Source organism: Protopterus annectens, chromosome 8.part0 (genome assembly GCF_019279795.1).
Source record: "Protopterus annectens isolate FY-2018-M chromosome 8.part0, PAN1.0, whole genome shotgun sequence".
Lineage (NCBI taxonomy): Eukaryota > Metazoa > Chordata > Ceratodontiformes > Protopteridae > Protopterus > Protopterus annectens.
The window spans coordinates 677,438,308-677,451,799 of NC_056741.1; positions in this window are offsets into that span (position 1 = coordinate 677,438,308).

Consider the following 13,492-nt stretch of genomic DNA (forward strand, 5'->3'; position numbering starts at 1 on the left):
CTAAATCACTTTTCTTCCCTCAGCCCTGCTTTAATCTATTCCTTTCATAGCCTGGATCTCTTCCTACTAGCCTCTTGACTTTCTTTCACACTCTCCCACTCCATCTTCCAGATCCTCCAAACTTACCTGCTGAATTTGTCATATTTCACTGATTGCCTTCCTTGATAGTCCTCTCTTTTGTCTCTACCCGCTCCGTTCACCCTGCGGGCTCACTCCGCTCCCCTACCCTGCCCCCAATTCCCACCCACCCCCAGTACTCCTACATTTATTCCTCCTGAGGCCACACCCTCCAATCTCTTCACCTATCACACATAACACATAATTAACACTAGGTACCTCCTTTTTCTCACCACACCCACTTACAACTAACTCTCATCCTTCCTTTTCCTAACAACAAAGCTAATACTATATCTCCTCTAGGCTTTTAACACCTACCTCCCACTTTTCTCAACCTCTACACCCTCTAAAATGACTACACCAACTAGCCCCCACAAAATATATTTAATTATTTGGGTCTTTTTAATACCTCCTCTAACAATCACCTATTTCTATACCTCCTATAAACATTCACTCCACTATACTCTTCCCTTCCCATCAAAACACACCTCAACACCAACAATACCTTTCTCTCACAACCTCCTAAACTTCATTTTCAAACCCATCTACCTACTAGCCAAATATCACAGACTACAACACATTAAATACTCTAACCAAAAAACTAGAAAACTATTTGACTTCTATTGTAAACTGCAACAGCCTAACCTTTTAACACTCCCCCACTCACTATTAGATGGAGACATTCACCCCAACCCTGGCCCAATCTATTCCCCTATTAATGCAAACAACAAACAAAACATAACTAAAATCCAAACACCTAACATACCTACCAACTCACTCTCAATAGCACATCTAAACATACGTAGTATTTGCAATAGAATTGCACAGGTACAAGCCGTATTACAATCTCAACCATTTGATATCCTATGTTTATCAGAAACATGGCTAAAACCCACCATTAAAGATAATGAAATTACCCCACCTGGCTACAATATCTTCAGACTTGACCGTACTTCCAAAAAGGGAGGGGGTGTGGCAATCCTCTATAAAACAGAGCTACAAGTCAGCACCTTACATCCTAACTTACCTATAGACTCTTCTGCAGAAATAATTATCTGTAAACTTCAGGTAAACACAAGTAAAACCATAAATATTATCTGTGTTTATCTTCCCCCAGGAAATAACAGCAATATACTAGAGCATATCCTCAACTGGCTTTCTATTAATCTCCCGCAAGAAACCATGGTCCTCGGCGACTTTAATATAGATTGGAATTCTTGTACTAATACTAATCCCTCTATCCACATTAACCTGTATGGCTTCTCACAACTTATAAACTCCCCTACCAGAACTAATAGACTCAATAACAAAGAAAGTACCTTGGATTGGATACTTACTAATAATCCTCAGCAATCCTACACAACAGGAACCCTTCCAGATGATATAAGTGACCACTCACTTACATATATTATCAGACATAAAACCAACATAATATTCTCTAACACTCTCAGAACAATACGCTCTAAAAAGGAATTTAACCCAGAACTTTTCCAAACAGAACTAAACCAATGTAATTGGATACCATTAAAATATCTCCTTCTAAATGAAGCAGTGGAATACTTTAACTCCACATTCTTACCCACCCTGGATCACCACACTCCAATTCGCTCTATTAGAATTAAAGCTAACCCAGCCCCTTGGCTCACTAACAATACTAAACAAAAAATCCAACTTAGAAACAAATCCTGGGCAAAATGGCGTACAACTAAGAATGCAACAGACCGTCAAACCTTTAGAGAACATAGAAACAATACAAAAAAAGCCATACTTCTAGACAAAAAGAATTATTATCTTCAGCTACAACAAACCTCTCTCAAAGAACCCAAAACATTTTGGACTTCTATTAATAATCTTCTTTACCCAGGCCAACTAATAACACCGAACCCACTAGGCTCTAACCCTGAGAATCCCATACAAACAGTAAATGCCTTTAACTCTTTCTTCACTGATACCATCCAAACTCTAGCTAGCCACCTATCTCCTAACACATCTAATCTGACCACTTCCTCTACAAATCCACCTCCTCTATTTTACCTCCAACCAGTATCTACCTCCAACATTTCCTCTCTTCTACATAAGTTAAAACCTACCACCCCCTCAGCTGACAAACTCCCCGCAGAATTCTTGCAAAAAGGAGCTAAAGCCATTGCCTACCCAAATTCTTTTCTGATAAATAGAACAATAAGTGAAGGAACTGTCCCTTCAATATGGAAAATTTCACACATCATCCCACTACACAAAGGTGGGAGCTCCAATGACTTTTCTAACTTTCGCCCCATAGCTTTACTTTCCCCTATCGCAAAAATTATGGAAAAATGCATCCATAAACAACTACTCAACCACCTTCTCCAGAACAACTTACTCGCTAACTGTCAACATGGCTTCAGACCATTCCATAGTACCACCACTGCACTGCTATCATTCACAAACAGCATCAACAATAATCGTAACAATAATTGTCTTTCATCTGCAGTCTTCATTGACCTATCCAAAGCTTTTGACATGGTTAACCACCAACTACTACTCCATACACTGAATACTCTCTCACTCGATCCTTTTGCCTTGAACTGGTTTACATCTTACCTTGATAATCGTCACCAGGCTGTACTCTGGAAAAATAAGCTATCCGATCACCTTTCTATCTCTCTCGGTGTCCCTCAAGGATCTATATTAGGCCCACTCTTATTTTCCATCTTCATTAATGACCTGCAAACAGCCATTCCTTACTCCACCTGCATTCAATATGCAGATGATTCTACCATAATATGCTCAGCCTCTTCTCAAATTGAACTACAGTCTCTTACCCAAAAAGCATTCAACACTGTTGAACTATGGTTTTCTCAACGCTGCCTCCTTCTGAATCCCAAAAAAACGAAACTGCTACTCTTCTCACCAACCCAAAAGTCCACATTTTTACCTTTCAGTCTCACTTCTAGCAGTGGTACTCTTATCTCTCCTGACCCTACCACTAAACTTCTAGGAATAACAATAGACAACAATCTAAACTTTGATACTCACATAAACACTACAATAAAGTCAGTCAACAAAAAACTGGGATCCCTCTATAGAATTAAACCTTACCTTACACCAGCAGCTAAGACTGCTATAGCCAGAACCCACCTAATATCCACCCTGCTTTACGCCGCTCCCATTTATACTAATCTCTCAAAGAACAACATCAGGAAACTAACTACTTCCTATAATAATATTGCTAAATTTGCTACAGGCTCTGCTTACAGAACCCATCACTGTCTAAATCTTAAACAGTTAAACTGGCTTGAAGTTCTTAATCAGCTTCAATATCACCAGCTTATAATAGCCCATAAGACTCTATATCTACCTAACAATATCCCCGTACTCTCTAGCCACATTACACCTTATAAAAACCTCACATCTCTACACTCCTCTAACAAACTACTGATCAATACTACTAAATCCAACAACATAGCAGGTGAGTCTTTGTTCTCTAACTCTGTAGGAAAATTTGGAATAAACTTCCGTCTGAAATCACATCTCAAACTTCTCTCTCACTTTTCAAAAGGAATTTGAAACTCTACCTTAACAATCACTGGCTATGTACCTGTACTAACCCTGACTAAATCTTCTCATATTCACTTATCCCACCTCATCCCTTACTAGCTCCCTTTTATGTATCAATAAACTACATTATTGCATATATCTTACAAGTATATATCTACATCATACCTCAGTCTCTTACAAAATGACCATGTTAATTCTACTCTGTACCTTACAAAATGACCATGGTAACACCAATTTGTACTATTGAATAAAAAAAAAATACCTTTTTTGTAATATTGCTATCTCTATTATCTGTATAACTCCTGTTTTTAACTTTGTAAAGAAAGTCTGTATTATTCTTGGAGCTTTTCTCCCCGGGCCTCTACTGAAAATGTACATGTCTCCAACTAGACTAGCCCGGTCAACAAATGTAAAATAAAATAAATAAAAATAAATATAATGACCTCATAAAGTGCAAGTAGGATACATTTAACCAGTGGCTGGATGAGTTTGGGACTGCTAACACCCCGCACTTGTGTAAGTGTATAGATACAGAAAATTCAAATTAGATAGAAAGCTGGATATAGGCAAGGCAGTATGCATAATGATCTTCTCTTTTTCCTCTCCTTTTTATTCTTCAGCTGCCCAGGAGATTGCAGCAAACAGGGAAGCCGATGCTGATCATTTAGAAAGACTTAGGACTAGATTCTCACTGTCCCCATGTTTGGCAAGCATGGGAATCTGAGACCACCTCTCAGTCCCTAATCACAGTGTCCCCAACCTGTTGTGTTCCTCACCATCTGTGTCTCCTTTCTCCTTTGCTCTGTTTGTCTGCATCTACTTCCTCACCCACCATAATTACCTGACAATGACATACCTATATCCCTTAGCCAACATCCCTCTAATACTGAAATAAAAATGAAAAAAAGGGGGCACTTGTCACACAAAAAATATTGTCCCATAAATAGCTCTCCACTTCACATGTGTTTTCTTGGCACACTTGATATGATCCAATTGGCTATACAACATGATTGCATTGTTGTATCCCGTCTTTGTTGAGATGGCTGGTTGACAGTCTAGATTCATCCAATATTCTATTCATATTCATTTTGCACTGCTGAAGAAGAGGATAGCTATAGTTCTTTCCTAATTCCCTTTTGCACATTCTTATATTGTTTCCCCTTTGTTCACCCCCCTGCTTGACCCCCATTTCATCACTTCCACCCCATTTTCATGCTATTAATCAAAAAATAGAATCACACATGACACATGACAGAAATGGCTGCTTATGAAGCCTTTCAGTTTTTGTACTCTGTGTTTGCACTGAGTTTGGCATCATGTACAAATGCTGAGTGACAGTGAATGGCTCTTCACATCCTATAGCAAAGTGTGGTTACTACAGTGCAATGCTGCTTAAACTTGCTGCACTATGAAAACATACAGTTAAAGCAGAATAAAGGCACTCATATTAAAAATGCCATATAATTGTTTATTTATACTGATGAATGTATATAATTGCTTATTTAGACTGATGAATGTATAAAAATGCAAGGCCATATGTGCACTGCTAACATAAATCAGTTCAGTACTGTTTGATTTTATACAGCACTAGTACTTCAACTTCACTGTAGTCATTCCCTCTTACATATGCTAAAATTATTACATTTAATTATTTAATGACATCTTGAATGCATAAGTGAAAAAATTAAATTGAGCCTGATTCTAACCCTGTACCACCTGTGCTCAAAGAAAGACCTCACTGATAATACACCTGCTGACACAAAGTAGGTAGCACCTGTTTTTGTTCCATACAATACTCTCCAAAGTGCCAACGGCCATGCCTCTCTACATAATGTGCTTGCGCAATGGAAAGCAAGCCAATAAAAATCTCATAATTTTGTGAATTAAGCAGAGACTTGTGTTTGCTCATTGCTTAACTTCACACAAAAGGGGAAAGCAGTATACATTATTTTGTAATATTAAACAATTTTTGACACACCATTTCCCATATAAACTAGTTTTACAAACTAGCGTATCTCTTAGCTGTGTCTAGCCAATATGGATAAGTACTTCCCAATTTCAGGTAATAGTCCAGAAATGTGTATTTCGCATGTGCAAACACCTTGCTTTGGATTGCGCAAACCAGCTGCTTGATAATGCTCTATGGAAAGAACTTATTCACATGTATTAGTTACATTTACTGCCCAGTTACTCTTCATCTCATTAAAATCCATGTAAAAACACAAACTAAGGGAAGGCACTATTTAATGACTGAACACATATTTACTTTGAGTCATCTTACCTGCACCCATGCACTTGAAACTTGGTATGTCAGTAATATTTCACAAATGTCATCTAATCTAGATAAGGAAATAGATAGCAGAACTGCATTGTTACATGCAATGTACCCCTGTATAATAATAACAGACATTCAGATTGCTTATACTTATTTTAATGTGGACAGCAATTCTTCACTAATAAGAACAACGTACATACACAGTTGCATCCATGCCAATTACAAAAAGTGTGTGCCTGTATGTGACAATAACTGCGCAATGTACACAACATACTGGAAAACAGGTGCATATGTCCCAGTTCTGCTACATGTATGCCTGACAACTTTTTGCTTCTAGATTGACAAGCTGTCTCTTAAAGTAAACCTGCATATTGGAAACAGAGCAGGAAACAGTATGTTCACACTTTGCACACCACTCACATAACAGGATATGTTATCCACATCATATAATAATGATATAATCTTCTATAGAGGCCACTATGACTAGACAAATAAAATAACACTTTAGTGGTGTTGCAATCATTACATAACTGTGTTTGGCAGATGGAAACAAAATACATGTATGTTAAATTACCACAGCAGCCACATTATGTGCATGTCTGTATGCATGTGCAAGTGTGTGTGTATAGTCAGAGGGAAATCAGTCTGTATCCTACTGTCAGCAATCCAGTCCTATAGAGTACAAATATTTTGATGCCCACACATGGCTATCCACCATTTCAGCCAGACCTACCAACATTGTCTCCCAAGCATGCCTTGATGATGTCATCCACTATAAATTGCCCAGCACTCTTGTAAAAGTCAGACTTGTGCTGTGGTGCTTTGAGTTAAACACTGAGTTGTCTAGCTGGTGTGCCTAGTTATGTAGGTGATCTAATGTCACTGAAGCTAACGTGCATGTGTCAGTATGTGTGTGTTTAGTCAAAGAAGTGCAAGTGTGTGTCCTGCTATCAGCAATTCAGTCCCCTGGAGTACAAATATTTTGTCACCCTCACATGGCTACCCATCCATTTCGGATAGGCCTTCACACATTGTCTCTCAAACATGGTTTGATGATGTCATCACTATAAATAGTCCAGCAGCCTTGTAAAACTCAGACTTGTGCAGTGGCACTTGCATTAAGTGCCGAGTTCTCTAACTGGTGTACCTAGTTAGGTAGAGGCTCTAACCTAACTGGTGTGTGTGTGTGTGTGTGTAGTCAATACAGCAGGAGTATGTATTCTCTTGTCAGCAATACAATTCCTTGGTGGAAAAATATGTTGTCAATCGTACATACCTACACATTCCTTTCATACATGCATAACAACATTTTGTCACAAACATACACTACTGCTGTCATCAGCTATAAAGTGTTGTCAGACACTATAAAGGCTAGACTTGTGCTGTGATGCTTGCTTTAAGTAGTGTGATTTTATTTTAGCTATTTAATTATTTATTTTACATTTGCTTACTGGGATAGTCCAACTGGGACAGAACCCTTTTTCAGCGGAGGTCTGGAAGAAAAAATCCACAACATGGTAACATAATTGTTATGCATTCATTAGAATACAAATTGTATACAAGTTATTGAACTATACAGACATACATAAACAAACAATTTTATGTAGGTAAGAACCTATAGATTCCAAAAGCTTATTGGGTTAGTAGTGAACTATCACAGGATAGGTGAAGTGAGCATAACAGACTTTGAAATTTACAGGATAAAGTGATAGAAAGTAATGTTGTAAACAGTTAGGTAGGGGGTTCTATTTTCACTGCCGTTAATTGTTGTGTGTGTTGGTATTCATCAGGTTGACATTCAAGAGACTATTTTAGACTAGGATGTGAGACACTGCTACTACCATCTTCATCTCACAGACACTGCTGATGTCATCAGCTATAAAGCTGTTGGGCACTATAAAAGCCAGATTTGTGCTGTGGTGCTTGTGTTAAGTACTGTGTTTTGTAAATAATTAAAAAGTGTTCTGTTCTAACTGCAGTCATGTGTTTTTTCTGTGCATTTAATAATTAGTATGGTGACAATTTTAGAACAACATGTGAGTCCACAGCTATGTCAGACCCTCCTCCAAGCATCTCTTTTGTAACATACACTGATGATGTCATCCTTTATAACATGCACTCTAATATTATTTAAGACAAACCTGTGATGTTGCAGTAACACTGATCACTGTGTTTTCAAACTACTTTACCTACATATATATATAAGAGTTCTAATCTGACAGCAGGTAACTTGAGTGCATATACATCTAAATATTACTTTTGAGACAATTCTACATATACATGTGACTCCACATCCATGTCAGACAATCCTCCCAATGGTTATCTCAGTATACACTGATGCTATCATGCTCCATATTTCACTAACACTTAGGAGAACCTCTCACATAGCCTCATGCATCCACCATCCTTCTTATTCCTCTGGACACATGACGTCCTTCCTGCAGAAGAGTGAAGGATGTCCTCATATCAAATATAAATACACACATCAAGAAGCAGAGTCCTTTTATGAGCCTTTGTAAGCCATCTCCAGAACACTACATGCAGGATTGCTAATTCCATCATGGTATGGTACACATGTCCCATATGGACAGTGGCAGTGTATGTAATACAATCCAACAAATACACACATATACAAAATAGTCTTAATATCATCCATAATATAAATATAGGAAGTTTGTTTTACATGGTATAATAATGTCTAGGATTTTATGTGATGTTGGCTATCAGCCTAATAATTTCCTATGACCCTATGAATAGTTAATATTTCAATGTTGCTGTCATCGACATGTGTATTCATGGTGTGGATGCATAGTATATCTACAAGAGGGTATTACAATCTGTGATGTGAGCTAATATATTGATGGTCACTGTTGCCATTTCATTGCATATCCTACAACAGCTTTAGTAATATGTCCCCTGAAAACTGTTGACATGGTATGATATACTTTTATATATATATATATATATATATATATATATATATATATATATATGGACATATAGATATATCCAAATTGTAACTTGCTACAGATCCCCCACCATGCCCTAAGATTCCCACTCCTCATTTCATGATACACACTGGAAAATATTAGGGTACAACCCGACACCCTAATAATGGGCGATTTCAACTAACCCACCATTAACCGGGAAAACTACTCATGTAACAACTCTTTTGCTCAATGTTTTCTGGAATTCATAAATTCCAATGCCTTGGATCAACTTATCCACACCCCGACCAGGGCCAGCGATATCCTAGACCTGGTCATTACCAACATGGGCGACTGGTGTTCCACATCAGAGGTCAATTCCTCCTTGGTCAGATCCGACCATAAGCTAATCACCCTAGACATCCACATCCCGCCCCCACCCCCATATTAGGGAAACCACTGTAAAAATGTATCCAAAGCCAACTTCACACTTCTTAAGACAGAAGTGGCAAACTTCACAACATCCATGCAGATGAACAATAGAGGTAAGACTGCTGAATCCTACACAAATGCACTCTATAAGCACTTACATGAGTGCATGGATCATGCTATCCCTAACAGAACCAAGATGCTATCCTCAAAAAAAAGGAAGCCAATCTGCTGGTCCCCTGCCATAAACAAACTCTACAACAGAAGAAAGAAACTGTTGCAAAAAACAGTAAAATCCCATGATTGGAGGAAATTTCTGGTCAGCCTCAGTAAGAAGCTGAGATCCCTCATTAAATTCTCCAAACCTAGTTACAAAAACAAATTTTCCACTGATTCTAAAGACAATCACAAAGCATTCTATAGCTATGTCAAAAATTTCAATGGCAACACTCAGATCAGCTCTGAGTTACAGCACAATGCCACTAAATATACAGAACCAACTGATACTGCCAACATGCTGGCAGATAGGTTCAGTGCTAACTTCACCCCCTCTCACCTCCTAAAGGGCCCATCTCTATACCGGAAGAATGCAAAGTTCTTGTAATCACAGCTGCACAGGTAAAAGCCACACTCTACAAAGCCAAGAACACAACATCCATGGGACCGCCAACATCCCAGGCTGCATTCTACATGAACTGCAGAATGAACTGGCACCCCACCTAAGCACCATGTTCAATCATAGCCTCACCTCAGGCTTTGTGCCAAACTCTGGACCCCACCCAGTTCGGGTTTGTAAAAGACAGATCATATCTCCTAAACCTGATAGACTTCTTTGAAGCAGTCACTAAAGCCGTAGATGTGGGTAAGATGTTTCTTACAGCCTATCTAGATCTCGTCAAGGATTTTGACACCATCTCCCACTCTGGAATAATAGATAAACTCACTAAACTAGGTATAAATCCCTATGTCACCAGACAGGTTGCCAACTGGCTCACTGACAGAACCCACACTGTGAAAGTAGCAGACTCCAAATCCAACTTCAGACCAGTGACAAGTGGAGTACCACAGTGTTCAATCCTGGGTCCTCTCCTGTTTGGGATCTACTTTTCTGAAGTACAGGCTAACACAGACAGTCTTTGGCTAATGAGGTTCACAGATGACTGCCAACTAGGAGCCATAATCAAAACTCCTAACGATGTAGACATCCTACAAAAGGGCCTCACGGGGACAGATGCCTGGTGCCAAAGCCATGGGCTCAAGTTCAATGCTAAAAAGTGCATTGTCATCCCCTTTGGTAAAAACTCTGTACCCATGAGCTACCACATAGGTGGTAGTCATCTACTTAACACTGAAAGTGTAATAAAGAGACCTTGGGACACAGGTGGACAGTAGTCTCTCCTTTGGTAATCATATTGCCACAGTAGTCATGAAATCCTTCTAAGTGGCACACCTCATCACAAAAGGTTTCTCATCCAAGAAAAAAGAGGTCATTGTTCTCCTCTACTCATCACTCATTAGACCCATTATAGAGTATAACACCCCTTTTGGTATGTACCTCACAAGACAGCTACAACAACTGGAAAGTCCACAGAAATACCTCACAAAGAGGATTACTGACCTCAAACAGATGCCCTACGCAGACTTTCTCAAAAAACACCAGCTTTACTCTGTCGCATATCACCTACTCAGAGGCGATCTCTGCCTAACATACAAAGCTATGTCAAGCCCAGAGCTGTTGGACATGCTCCACTTAAAGAAATCCCAATCCATCTGAGCTACACACTCTAGGGACCTAAACCTTGTCACTATAATAAACAGAACATGCTGGAGGGATAGATTCTTGTCCCAGAGACTTCCCATACTCTGGAACAAACTACCTATCTATATCAAACAAAGCTCCTCATTAGCATTCTTCAAGAAAAATCTTGATGATTGGATGAGAAATAGGGAATTCACCCCAGGGATCACCTCTGTGGCTCTGCTTGACAGGAACACAGGACAATAATTTTCTTGGGTGGCAAAAGCCAGGGTACTTTTTTGGCTAGGCTTATATAGGCACTAGAGCCAACAGCCTAGTACCTATCTATGAACCTATATATATTATTGGCTTATTAGGACATATGTAGTAGTGGAGCAAGTCAACATTCTACACAGTTCACATTCCACCATCACAGTAACACTTGCAGTATGGCACAGGTGTGCATGTGTCTACATACCATCATTAAATGCTCTGTGACAGACAATATAAATTCACATTGATTGCATGGGCACATAAGTCTTGTTTCAGCCACATATTTTTATGTTGTGATATACACAACACTTTATCACATGTTTTGATTCAGTTGCAACCTTGTGGGATTCATTGTATGTGCAGCTGTGTTGCTATTTCTAAGGATTATTAAGGTGGTCAGCAGCACCATTGTATGAGCATTAATTAGCATTTGTGTCAGGAAATGTTCTGCATGAGCTACAAACAACTGATGTGTAATGTGCCCTTATATGGCATCAGGGTGTTCAAACACAGCTTTTCTATGACACATATAAAGGCATATGTTGTGAAAACAATGAAATTACATGACATTGGTGCAGTTGTAGGACTGTGTAGTAGTACCAGGGATGGAATGGGATGAATGAGCAAGTTTGTATTTGGAGGCCTTTTCACAGATCATTTATTCTAATAAATATGAAATGTTAAGGGGAATACACAACTAAGCACAGCAGTGATTATGGAAGCCACCAGACATACTCAACTGGAGAAAATAGACCATCTGCTAGCTGACAGTTTTTCACACACATCATGGCTCTATCATCATTGGCCATCAACCAAAGTATACATGCAATCATTACTCAGTTTTTACTCTCACAAGGGCAGCTCATCTGTGTGCTCTCTATAGCTAATAACACAGAATCAATGGGCATTGACAAAATCACAGTCTACCTGTAGCATGACTTAAAACCTGACATAGCAGACACAGTTGAATCCCTAATTAAATGCAGCCTCCAGACAGCGTATGTTATTGTAGAAGTGTGTATAGAAGCATGCATCCTTCTGATTGGGGGGAACATGGAGTTATAGACCCATACTCATGACTCCCCTCATCTGTGAGGTAGAGAAATGAGTCATCATGGACCTTCTCAAAAAGGACACAGGTAATCTCCCAACTGTGTACCAAACACATGTTTGATTTTTTAAGGCTACATCATGCCTTGTACATATGTTTGACGTCTTCAAGAAGGTCACCAAGAGCGTGCGTGATGAAAACACTATTATCCTGCATAACGTGACCTGGCCAAGGCATTTGACACAAATCCACAGCCAGGTATTATAGAGAAACTCTCACAAGTGAGTAGACAACTTAATCACATACATGACAGATAATGTTGAAGTGTGTGAAGTCAACTCTATCTAGAGTCCAGTGACCAGGTCCATAACTCAGGGTTCTGAACTAGGCTCTTTCCTGTTCAGTATTTAAGTCTTACACGTCGAGATTAATGTACACATCCTTTGTCCAACCAGCTTTGTGGAAGACTGCAAATTGTGGGCAATCACTGAATTCCAGTTTGGTATTGATATAATACAGACAGTATTAACATGCAAAAAGAATTGTTGCCAAAGCCTTGAAGACACAGTAGAAGAACAAAAATCATGGAGGGATTATTTTCTTTATGAAAGCAAATGCACAAGCTAATTACATATAGACAGCATACCCCTTTGAGCTGATCAAGTGGCATGTGACATGTGTACTCATGTGGATAGTATGCAGAACATCCACTATCATGTGCCCACAGTGGTATCTAATCCCTTGTATTTAGTGCAACTCTTGAGCATATGCAGGACATTCACATCAAAGATCATTATAGTTCCATTGTTCTCTGCACTCATCACACCAGGAACTGAGTAAAATGCACCCTTTTGGAGATACCTCCCAACGCATCTTCCAGGGATGGGTTACTGAAGTGTATCATTTTTGCCACAATAAGCTCCCACACATCTTACTGGCTATATCTTTTTTTATTTTTGATGCATTACCATTAGGAGTAGACAGTGCAAAACACCCTCAAGGTGTTATACAGGATGCATGTGTGATAGGTGTTCCTGTGATGCACATAGTAAATACAGAGCTGATTGACAACATCGATGGCATGGGTTCACATTTGTGAAAATGTAGATTGTCAACTACCCAGAATTGCTTGAAATTTCAAT